Here is a 13030-nt window from a genome sequence, read left to right as displayed (position 1 = left end):
TTCAATGTTATTCATATTCTTCTTCAAAAATTATGAAAATTGGTGCACATTATGATAAGAGCCACATGAACATCATAGTAAAAGTTTACAGCTGTTTTCGTTAGTTTGGTTGCCATATTGGAAAATGGTCGCCGTGAATGCAAGCTTCAATGTTTTCCACATTCTTCTTCAAAAATTATGAAAATTGGTGCACATTATGATAAGAGCCACATGAACATCATAGTAAAATTTTACAGCTGTTTTCGTTAGTTTGGTCGCCATATTGGAAAATGGTCGCCGTGAATGCAAGCTTCAATGTTTTCCACATTCTTCTTCAAAAATTATGAAAATTGGTGCACATTATGATAAGAGCCACATGAACATCATAGTAAAATTTTACAGCTGTTTTCGATAGTTTGGTCGCCATATTGGAAAATGGTCGCCGTGAATGCTGGGTGCAGTATATTTCACAGTTCTTTACACAAGAGGTTCCGCACTTAAAGATAATTAGTATTAAAAGTTGGTCTTGAGTGGTGTGAATGGGTCTTAGGATTCGGGATATAAAAACTAGTCCTTTTTAATCTAATAAATATGTGAAATAAAAATCATAACGATGTTTCTGATTGCAAATAAGCAAGTAAAAGTTTTAATTAGTTCCGCTAGAGGCTCACAGATGCCGCTGTCATGTTTTGATAAACGTGCTTGATAAAAACAACGTGTTTCGCGGCAAGCCGATTTGAATTGTAACTCTATCTATCTCATTGGTTTTAACCAGCATTCTTTATTGTAGAAAATACATAAACAATTTGTTAATATCAACATTAGTCATTTTAGGTATGAACAAATATTTATTTACAAAATTAATTTAAAAGAAAAAATAAGGCAAATTAAATTTAGACATGGTAGTTAATTAAACAGAAAAACAAATTATAAAAACTAATTAAACAGAAAAACAAATTATAAAATTAATTAAAAAACTATTTTGGGATGGTTTTCTTCAGCATTTCTGCCGCACTTTGCAAATCAGCAACTGTAGTGGGCTAGGAAAAGATGAAGATGATTATAATGCTTTTAATTATTTTTAACGCAATGATTAAAACTTATATCCTTATCAATTTTCACCTTAGTATTTCTACTTTCAATTAGTGAACTGAAATCAACCGGACTTCCAGCCAAGGAAAACAGTAATTCACCAGGAAGTGGTTTCCTCATTGATGAACGGGCAAGAGGTTTGCTATAAAGAGAAATATTTGGAATTGTTAATAAAATAATGGACATCTACTAAACATAGAACAATTATTCCCCCCCCCCAAATTATACCTCAGATCAACTTTGGGTATAATTTTGGCGATTTTTTCCTTTCCACCCAGATGTGTGTAGTAAACTTCACCTTGTTTAACATCTCACCAAAAACATCTCTGTAAAAATAAAAAGTCAGAAAAACATTCTTGAGAAGTTTTAAGTCGAATAAAATGTTGGTTCACCTGGAGATAATAACTTGGCCGTATTTTAGATCTCACTTCTTTTTACGGCCAAACAACTTGGCATATTTTTACAGAGATGTTTTTGGTGAGATTTCACTCCTTTTTGTAAGTGCATGTTCTTGTAGATTTATAGAAGTAGGATTATGAAGTGAAATAAACATTTGTTCATTTAGATTTTTATTTGTTCTTTCCGAGAGTTTCACTTGGCTTTGCCTTTTTCAACTTTTTTGCATTCAACTTTCTTTTTTTTTCTCAGGCTGTGATAATTGTTAACCGTATTTCTATTCGAAGAACACAATATTGTGGCAAGTAACACTTTTAATCAACAGAATAGATTTAAGAAAAACTAAATGAATCAAAACACGCTTAGAACCATTTCTGACGAAATGAAAAGGAAATGAGTAAAAAATTTAATTACTAAAATATTATGTAAAAAACATAAATTTTGCAATAATACGAAAGAATCATATTAGTAAAAAATATTAATATTAAAAGACGAAAAAATCTATATCTATATAAATCAAAGTCCTGACTGACTGACTGACAGACTGACTGATAATCAACGCCCAGCCCAAACCGCTTGCCCTAGAAGGCTGAAACTTTGCAGGAACGTTACTCATAAGTAGTAGGCGCGTACTAAGAAAGTTTTTTCCAATCCGCCGCCATCTTAAAAAATGGCGGCCAGAAAGGTAGAAAATCTTTTCTATGTAACAACGTCCGCGCGTTTCAACCGATTTCGCAAATATTTAGTACACTGCTTTCCTTTAACCTATAGACGGGCTGAATGGTCTTTTGGGTCCGATTTGTTGCCATCTTTTTAAATGGCGGCCAGAAATTTCAAATCCCTTCTTTATGGAATAATGTCCGCGTGAAAATTAATAAAAAAATGTTCCAACGGGCTGACGGGCAACACCGAGTGCCTTCGCTTTTAGGGTGCTACAAAAAATTGGTCATCAGTAAAATCTGCCCATTCTTAGTATCATTTTGATGGAAGTTCTTATTATACGCGAGCGACGCCGCGGGTAACAGCTAGTTAAATTATAATGTCCTATTACGAGGGGATATAAATTATAAAACCCCCATTACAGGGGCTAACAGGGGAAAATTCCCGCTTTTGGGACTTTTTCCTTTCTTTGTATGCTAAGTCCTACTTGTATGCCAAATTTTATCATTCCCGCAACACCGGAAGTGCCCTAGAGGTTTAGATGATGACTCTAATTCTAAACCCCCATTTCATGGGCTAAAAGGGGAAAACTCCCGCTTTTGGGACTTTTCCCTTTCTTTGTATGCTAAGTCCTACTTGTATGCCAAATTTTATCATTCCCGCAACACCGGAAGTGCCCATAGAGGTTTAGATGATGACTGTAATTCTAAACCCCCATTTCATGGGCTAAAAGGGGAAAACTCCCGCTTTTGGGACTTTTCCCTTTCTTTGTATGCTAAGTCCTACTTGTATGCCAAATTTTATCATTCCCGCAACACCGGAAGTGCCCTAGAGGTTTAGATGATGACTCTAATTTTAAACCCCCATTTCAGGGGCTAAAAGGGGGGAACTCCCGCTTTTGGGACTTTTCCCTTTGCTTGTATGCTTAGTGGTACAAGTATGCCAAATTTCATCATTCTAGCACCACCGGAAATGCCCTAGAGGTTTAGATGATGACTCTAATTTTAAACCCCCATTTCAGGGGCTAAAAGGGGGAAACTCCCGCTTTCGGGACTTTTCCCTTTGCTTGTATGCTTAGTGGTAAAAGTATGCCAAATTTCATCATTCTAGCACCACCGGAAATGCCCTAGAGGTTTTGATGATGTGTCAGTCAGTCAGTCAGTCTCATAATGTGTCATTTTCACATAGGATTATCACAGAAACCAAATGAGTTAGAAAGCTGGAAGTTGGAGGACTTCCTAGGATTAACACTGTGCCCTTGAGGTGCAAATATGAGTGGTGTACTATTCCCCAGTACCGAGTTAAGAGGGGGTCAAAATGAGGCTGAAATGTTTCGGGTAAAGGATTGCTGGTAGTGCACGACAACTTGGCGGGTGCACTGCTGTGCACCCAGATCTATGGAGGCTTTCTTTCTTGGCTTTCTAGATTTTTCCGTTAAGCAGCTAGTACTTTCAGCCTTCTTCAATGAAGGTGTCTTCACAATGCTTCTTGTTGATTTGGCCTTGACAGCAGAGTCAGCCGACTTGCACCTCAACCTCTGCTTGTGGGTTTGTCTGGAAATAAAATTTAATCCCCACTATTAATATATTAGTAACTTGGGGGTTAAGCCTAAAACTTACTCGATGGATATCTCCATCTCACTATCATCATCATCATCCACAGCATTTGCTTTGGCTCCCTCTTCCTCTTGAAGCTGAGCTATAAGTAATTATATATATATATTAGTAATTACCAGTAACTAGAACAACGCGAGGCAAGTTAATAATCCCTTACAACTTTGACCTCAATAACACGACCTTTGTTCGACCCTTATTGGAATCAGCCTCTTGCCTATGGAACCCCTATCGTGTTCGGGACATAAACCACCTGGAGAATGTTCAAACGGTCAAACCCGGGCTTCAAATATCCCGTATGTGCTGAAATCCTTTAGGCGACAAGACAGACTGAGGTCCCTAAACTGGCAATCTCTCAAAGACCGTCGACTTTACATAGACTTGGTTTTATTATTTAAAATACTACGATGCCCGGACCAAACGTATTTTTCCTATACGGCGTCAACTATTAAAACACGGGGGCCCAGATTTAAATTACGCCTTCCCCACTCTCGATGTGATGCTGCGAAATACTCATTTTTCCGAAGGGTAATCATTCCCTGAAATAACTCACCTGAGGATGATGTGTCCGCTACTTCAGTTGCGATTTTCAAGCATAAACTAATGGAATACCTCAACACCACTTAAATTAACGCAATTACATGGCTCTATGGCACCATGCCCCTAGCCATTCCTGGACAATGAGCAAAACAAAATCAATACAATCTATCCGAAAGATTCAATTAAAAGTGAATAGCCCCAAAAACATTTACGTTAATTTTAGGATGAAACTTTTCTCTATCATAAAAATTTTATGACTGACCCCTAAAATATCAACGATAATTTAAGGAAGACCCCTGTCACAACGGAAATGTAAGCGCCATCTCGTACACATATATGGTGAAAATATTTACCTTGACAAACTGGATATTTCCCCACATAAAATTTGACATGCATGGGCCTAGTTCATTTCGGAGGCTCCGTTTTTACCCACCCGCCGATGCCTTGATTACAGTCTCTTTAAAGGGAGGGTGAAGTGGAAAGTCAAGTGATTTTTATCGATTCTTCTAGTTATTATAAGACCAGTCTGCATAGTGAAACATCCAGGTAATACCTCCGAATGATTTTAAAATTAGGCACCGATACTCGGGGTTTCCCGATAGTATCGGATCGGTTGGTTTAATATGATACTAAACCGATACTCGTTTAATATGCTACTAAACCGATACTCGTTTAATATGCTACTAAACCGATACTCGTTTAAAATACTTTAAATGGCGCTACGTGACATTTTTAGGTCTTTCAGTAATGTATTGATAATATTTCATTTCTATGAATGTCAATCGTGATGATTTCTCATTTATATAAAAAGTACCTGAATTTAGTTTATCTAATAACTAATAATATTATTTTGGAAATACCTCTAAACTGTGTACTTAGAAGTATAATTCATGAAATTACACTTTAAATTAAATTATTTCCATGATCTGTAAATGGCACTGTCCTACTAAAAATATCGGCATCGGTCGAAGTATCGAGTTTTTGGATCATAGTGAGTAAATATCGGTATCGGTTCCTGTTTGCACCGGCACCGATCGGTATCGGTCATCTCTAATATTCGTCCAAAATACTTACAGGTAGTTAAAATTTTCAAGGATTTCTCGATGAATTCTTTTGTTGAAAAACATATGAGCGAATATGGGCTCGTAAGTTTTCTTTCCGACATAAATCCGTCTTTTCTTCTCATCCAATTGATTCCACAGGTTAAACAAATGTCCCCGACCAGGATCCCAAAACATTTGCGTTTGATCAATGATAACCGATTTGCCATTCGCCAATTGGTCCGTTACATTCGAATCATTGAGGAAATGAAATAGTCTCCCCTTTTTTTCCTCAAACCTGGATACGCAATTTCGTTTTGCTGAAAAATTAACGCGTGCAACTGTATCACGAATTAGCCCAGAGACAAGTGTTTTTGTCGACATAGATTTATTTACTGTTACCAGGGATTCATGTAATTTTAGAAGCAGGAATAGAGAACAGGGTATATTGGGCGCGCATCAAAGTCCACGACCCCCTTCCCGGGGGAGAGCATGAAAGAAGAGACGGGTCATAGCGACAGGGGTAAAAAGGAATAACGTATTTTTCGCCGTCTCCGTCAGCAACGTCATCAAAACGTAGTTTAGGTGAGCCAATAAGATAATTTAAAATTTTCGTTTCGTGTTAATCCACCCCTGGTTGAAGGGAGGGGCTCTATACTGGGCTATGAGTAGGACTGAAGGCTAACGTTCTCTATTCCTGCTTCTAAAATTACTTGGATCCCTGCTGTTACAATCAAAATAATCCCGTGTAGTTAAAACCAATCACAAAATACTTGATTACAAATCATGTGAAATTTTATAAAGCCCATATATGCATGTGTTTTATGTATCACCCAGACCAGAAATACATACAGGTAATAGTAATCATCGTGTGGCCATTTTCTCAACGTGTCTAGGCGGATTTTGTGGGAATAGCTAGACTAATCATTATGTATGAAGAATTTTATGATGCGAATAATCCATCTCGCTGCCTAGCTGTTGCATCTTGCGAGCCTAGGAACTCGCGTTGCCACCGACCATTGAAATGACAGTTAGAAAGACGTCGGAATTACGAATCGTGACGGAAAGGGTTCAAGCCCAGCCCACAAAACCCTCATAGAAATTAATAACGGATATATGGGGGCACAATGATTCCTATTAGCTGTATGCATTCCTTAGAGATGTGAAATTACCGCAATTTAATTTTTAAAGATGGTAATTTATCGGGTAAATTACTGATTAAAGTTTTGGAATGACAAAAATTACCGTTATTTATGGTATTTAATATTTTCACATCCTTATCACCGCGGTAATTTAGTTAATTTACCGTTAAAATTGCCATTCTAAGATTAAGGTAAGATATAATTCGGTAATTTTTGCGGTATTTGGTAAATTACCGGTAATTTAAGCATTCCTGGTTCCAGCACAGACCGATTTTTTAAATGACATTTAATAAAAAGATGGTCTTGGGAAATATTACAGTTTTGGGCGGCCAAATTGGTCACAAAATAATTGGGAAAAAAGGGGGAAGATCTAAAAAAGACTATCAAAAAGCACGCACCACATATTGCTTTAATCAAGAACGAATGTTTTAATCTAATTCTTATTATAAAATATTCTGGAACATCTTATTGGTTTCGAGCAGCTTTGCGATCACTAGTCGATAAAAAACTTCAAACTGAGAGACTAACATTCTCCAGTAGAAACTAAATATTATAAACGAATAAGTTTATAATATATGTTCCATATATTATAAACTAAATGGGCTTTACATACCGTTATTAAATTGTATATTTTACAATTCTTGGACATGAGAGTCAAAACTTTTGGATTTGCAATCAAATCTTCGATAGTGTCAAATTTTTGGGACTTGCCAGTCATTAGTGTGCCAGTTAAATTTCCCGACCACGCATACGCCAGCACCAAAGTTCCGAAAATCCAAATAGCGCGCAACCATTTCTTCACTCCACGTTCCTCCAATGATGCTACAGCTAAAAGCATTAAATATACATCATTTTATGCTTTCTGAAAAACAAATTACTGATATTTCAATCGAAAATTTTAGACGCGCAATTGTGTAGCTACACATTTTGTAACTTCGTCCCTTAAATTTATTCTAAACGTAATTTTAACAACATCAAGAATTCCTAAGTTTCAATTTTTTTTTTCTTTAGTTGAACCACGAAGTGATATCTAGTTTATTAGGGAGAAGGTATAAATTAGCCGCATTTCCAGCTTTATCTCCAGTCTAAACGTAGGTCCGGAGTTAATCCCCGCCTCTAAATTACAACTAGTTTAAGCGTTGTTTATACGTATGTCAGGGTTCATATTTAAATGAATGGAAGAGCGACAAGATGAATTGTTTAAAGAAAGAAATTAAGTTTAATAATTCGAATTCAGGTTACAAGGTAGAACGCGACTGCATCGTTGCAAAGTCCGGGAGCGAGAGAGCGAGGGTCCCAAAAAATATACGCGAGAAAAAAGAGAAAGGGTCATCCCCGCTCAACCAAAAAAAAGGGGGAAGAGAATGAAAGCTACTCAGAGGTTATCGGCCCTTTGACCAAAGGGGACTTGGCGCGGCGACTATGTCGCCATCTAGCATACACAAAAAATTTTAAAGCTAACATTCGGTCATCCTACTTGTTAAAACTCCGGTTTAACATAAGAAAAAGAAACAAATAAAACAAAAGTTTACGAAACACTAAATTATGCAACTGAGATTAAATAGACGTAAAGTTCAAACACTAAACATAATCATCCAAATACGCGGGCTTCTGGCGTTGCCTTATCGGGCGTCGGGGAGGGTCTGGATCGACTCCGTCATCTTCGTCAGACGTATCGGCCGTGGTTAGCTCATTTCCGGGAGGATCGTCTTCGGCGTTATCCTCTATCAGGAATCGTTTGAGCTTATCCACCGGAGCCGTATTCCGGTAAAATCTCTGACTCCGCTGATTCTCGGGGAGGTCTTCTATGAGGTACCTATCGTATTTGAGTTTGTCCGACACAACATAAGGACCTTTGTATTTTGAAGCCGTTTTCCGAGGTAAACCTGTCGCCGGTGGTTCCCGTTCAACCACCACCAGGTCACCCGGCTCGAACGTTGGGGCTTTGGCCCTACGGACGTTGTACCTTAGTCTCTGTTTCTCCTGGTCCGCACGAATAGCTTCAATAGCTGTCTCACGGCGCTCTAGTACGTCGGCGTCGAGAGTTTCTCTTACTGCGTCTTCGATTACGCTTCCGGTCGGATTTCTTGACGGGAAATTCAGGAGCAAAGAGAACGGAGATCGGCCAGTGGCCTTATGAAACGTGTTATTAATGCCCCACTGGAGCTGATGCACACGGGCATCCCAATCTTTATCGTCATCGCGGATGCACATACTCGCGAGTGCCGGGGTTAAGAGCCTATTCAGACGTTCCACCTGACCGTTACCACGCGGCGTCGCTGTCGAATTAACTACGTGTGAGATCTTGGCCTCCTTACAGAGCCCTTCGAAAGATCTCCCGGTATACGAAGTACCTTGATCGGTTATTACGCGCGTCGGCGCGCCGAACAGTCCAATTAAATCTTCGAGGAACCGCCTCGTAGGATTCATTCCAGAGTTCCGTACTGGTCGCAAAACTGTAAATTTCGTGAAAGCGTCTATCGCGACTATCAAATACGTATTTCCGCGAGTACTTTTCACGAAGGGACCTAAATGGTCCATATGTAACGTATGAAAAGGGGTTCCGACCTTATCGATAGGATGCAGCTCCCCAGGTCGTTTTCCCGCCGGCCGTTTATGAAACAGGCACTCGACGCACGAAGAAATATAACGCCGTACGTAGCGTTTTAGCTTTGGAAACCAAAAATTTTCACGAATTTTAGCACAAGTTTTATCGACACTAAAATGCCCGACGTCATCGTGACAGTTCTTAACTACGCGCCATCTGGCGCGATCGGGTACCACCCAGAGAAGCGATTCTGGCTTCCCAGTTTCCGTCGGAGCTACCCTTTTGAAGAGTTTTCCGTGTTTCAAAGCAAATTCTCTACGATTTTGCAAATCGCTTTTCGTTGGCTTCTCTTTCGTCGAAATGCTTTCCTTTAAAGCTCGGATTCTAGGATCGTCGTGTTGTGCAGCAGTCAGGAAATCTTCTCGTGATACTTCGGTATGAAAGATTTCCACACCTTTGACTGTGTCAATTTCTTCCGCGTCACTCCAGGGAGACCGACTCAACGCGTCCACGTGAGCCATACGAGTACCCGGACGATGGAGGACTTCAAACGTGTATTCTTGTAGGCGTAGCCACCACCGACCGATTCGCGGCACTAGGTGACGTTTAGACAATGTACACCGTACAGAGTTACAATCCGTTATTACGTGAAACTCGCGACCGACCAAATAAACCCGAAATTTTTCTAAACCCCATACAACCGCTAGGGTTTCCAGCTCGCTCGAATGGTACAGAGCTTCATCGCGTGTGGTTTTACGGCTCGCGTAACAAACAGGATGCCATCTGTCATCCTGTGACTTTTGCAAGAGGATTGCTCCCAGTCCATCTTTACTAGCGTCAGTATGAACTTGCGTCTCGGCTTGGACATCGTAAAGCGACAAGATAGGCCTTTCCGTTAGCCTCGTTTTCAGGGATTCAAAAGCTCGTTGCTGCTTCTCTTGCCACTCTCATGGCGAATCCTTACGTAAGAGACTTGTCAATGGTTCGGCTTCAACCGCGAAGCCCTTAACAAACCTCCGAAAATAGCTAGAGAGCCCAAGAAAGCGGCGTAGCTCATGGACGTTGGTGGGTACGGGGAAGTTTTTCACGCACTCGATTTTTCTGGATCCAGGGCGAATGCCAGACTCGTCGATTTCGAAACCCAGGTAATTGATATTTCCCAAAAGAAAGCGACATTTCTTTAGGTTGAGGGTGAGATTAGCGTTGCGTATGACGTCCAAAACCTGACGTAGGTTTAAGAGTCCTTCCTCTTCGTCTACCGAGGGTATCAGTACGTCGTCCATGTAGGTTAAGGCTACAGCGTACCTTAGCGATCCCAACACAGAATTTACCATTTTCTGAAACACTCCGCAAGCGTTGGAGAGTCCAAAAGGCATTACTACAAATTGGTAGTGTCCGTCGGGTGTTACGAACCCGGTCTTTTCCTTTGATTCTTCGCTCAATGGAATTTGATAATAGCCGGACATCATGTCAAGGCTAGTGAAAAGCTTATTTCCACTCAAACGTTCGAGTTGTGAGTCGATTAGCGGCAGAGGGTACGCGTTCTTTTTCGTGATCTTATTCAACGCGCGAAAGTCAATGCACAAACGTTCGTCCCCCGTCTTCTTCTTGACGATAAGAATGGGACTCGAGTATGGAGAGTCCGACTCCTCGATAATTCCGGCCGCTAAAAGTTCCGATATTTTTTTTCTAACGCGGTCTCGTTCAGCGAATGACAACCGATAGGGTCTGTACGTGACCGGTTCATTTGACGTAAGCTCTATATTCATGACAGCTTTGTCCGTCCGTCCGAGTTCGCTTAGATCGTTAGCGAAACAATCTCGGTATTCGTTCAATAATCCGTGCAATCGCTCTATAGTACCGATGGAGAGATTTTCGCCCGCAATTACGTTTTCGGCGGGAAGTGGCGGTAGCGCGATCGGCTTCGTATTAAGGACCTCTCTCGTGGGACCGGTTTCGCGTACACAAATCTCGGCGCGCGCCATTTTTCGCCCCGCTTCAATTATTAGCTCTTTATCCGATACGTTAAAAATCGGCATCGTAGTCGCGCCATCCCGTTCGAGGGAACAGACCGTTCGCGGTAGACAGTACTCGTTTCCGGGAATCATACGAACCGATGATTCTATATATAAATCGGTCCCGTTTTTAAGCTCGTCTCGGGAGATCACGTCGATAAAGCCGACGTAATTTGGAGGGATCACGGTAGCGGCTCGCGCCCACAAATTAACCGTTGGCTCGGGTAAATCCGGAATCGTCAGATTTTTCAAGCGGTCGTCTCCCTCACAGTTCTCGGGTCGCTCCTCGAAAATTCTCAAGGCATTCTTTCGTTTGACAACCACCACGTGTGGTTGTTCGGTAAACGGCTGCCCTATCATGACAGGTATCGATTGAACGTTATCGGGTACCACGTACGCCTCTACCTCAGCCGAAGCTTGGTCCACTGTTAGAGTCAAGTTGCAAACCCCTTCGGGCTTCGTACGACCGGAGCCGTAGCCACTATGAAGAAATCGTTATCGGTTTCTCTCACTCGTAGCCGTAGTTGATCGGCGCTACTTCGGCGCACCGTCACGCATTTGCTGCCTAAATCGACGTAGGCTTTCATCGGTTGTCCATCAACCAAAGCGTCCATGAAATATTTTACGTTGCCATCGGCGTCAGCTTTTCTACTTTCAACGTGTAGCGCGTCGCTAGACGCTCCATTCGACGGCGTTTTTCGGCTACATAGTCTGGAATCGTGTCCGGTTCTTTGACAAATGGTACATCGGTCTTTTCTCGGCGGTTTTGGGCAGTCTCTCGAGAAATGTCCATAATCTCTACAGTTAAAGCAAAGGTATTCCCCTTTCTCATTTACGCGGGGTCGATTTTGTCCGTTTCCGGATCTTTTATACTCGTTATTTGAAACCGTACTACGCGATTCAAATCCGGAAGTTTTCCCGTTACGACCGTGGGTGTCCTTGGATGATTCATTATAACGCGTTCGTTCGTTAGAGTTCCTGTTTTGATTTCGTCCGCGACTTTGCAAACGCTCTTCGAGTTGTTTAACGCACAACAATAGTTCTGGAGGTCTTGTGAAATCGCGTACCGATAAAGCCGTAATTAATGAGTCGTCATTAAGTCCTGTGATTAAATATTCTATCATCGCTTCGTCAGATAGTCCACAAAGCCTAGCTTTTGCGATCTTATCATGATAGTATATTTCTACGCTTTCTCCTGCACGTCTCACGCGTCTCTCCATCTCGCGATATAATCGTTGCGAGCTCTTGGCGGGAGGGAACCATTCGACTAACAGTTCCTTTCACTCGGGCCATGTTCGTACCACTACGTCGAGTGACTCGAACCAAACCTTGGCCGTCCCTCTTAATTTAGGTAGGGCACAGCTTACGGTTAAACTATCCGACCATCCGTAGGCTCGGGCGGAATCATCGACTTTTTTAATCCACATCGCGACATCCTGATGAGGGGCTTCTATGGGGTCGAACTCCGGTATCAACTTGGCAGCTTCTGAAGCGTTAACCGGGCTACGTTCGCTAGCCGGTGTCGCACGCTGAGCAGTCGCCTCTAACGTCTGTTGAACCGCCGCCGCTACGGCCGCCTTGGTGGATTCTTCGAATCCCGCGAGGGAAATATATCCCGCTGGTACACCTTCGCCGTTACCGTCAGCCATTGTACCCTCGTCGTCGTAGGTTTCTACCTCGGGTTCGTGGAAAAGTCCGTTCGCTGTAGGACAGCCTTCGTCGTCTCTCGCGTTGTAAAACGTTTCGTCGTTTTGTCGTTGAGCCAAGGCCCTCCTACATTCGTGGCAGATTTCTTGCGCGGAATTGGCTATCCTAGTGCTCCGTCTTACGTGGGGGCAACCTTCTACAATCTCCGACATGAATTATGTTCTTATCATCGATACGTCGATGATGGCGGTCTCGATTCGCGGACCTCGTGGTCGAGAGAAGTTTGCAAAGGCGGATCGTCACCTAATTGCGTTCGTATCTCTCTATAAGTATGTAATTAAGCCCAGCTTTAATTACA

The 13030-nt window shown here is 41.6% G+C and overlaps 1 long non-coding RNA gene across 1 annotated transcript; it reads right to left on the bottom strand.

The window, feature by feature from the left end:
* Positions 1 to 3535: 3535 nt before the first annotated feature.
* Positions 3536 to 3894, bottom strand: LOC149664256 (uncharacterized). The gene is made up of 3 exons (XR_016368450.1): positions 3860 to 3894; positions 3747 to 3825; positions 3536 to 3680 (listed from the first exon to the last, which is right to left on the bottom strand). It is a non-coding gene; the product is annotated as an uncharacterized LOC149664256 (long non-coding RNA).
* Positions 3895 to 13030: the final 9136 nt, after the last annotated feature.

The sequence above is a fragment of the Phalangium opilio genome, unplaced genomic scaffold, assembly GCF_054372755.1.
Source record: "Phalangium opilio isolate 3A_F unplaced genomic scaffold, DU_Popi_V2 ptg000061l_1, whole genome shotgun sequence".
Lineage (NCBI taxonomy): Eukaryota > Metazoa > Arthropoda > Arachnida > Opiliones > Phalangiidae > Phalangium > Phalangium opilio.
This window is presented reverse-complemented; position numbering and strand designations above follow the sequence as displayed.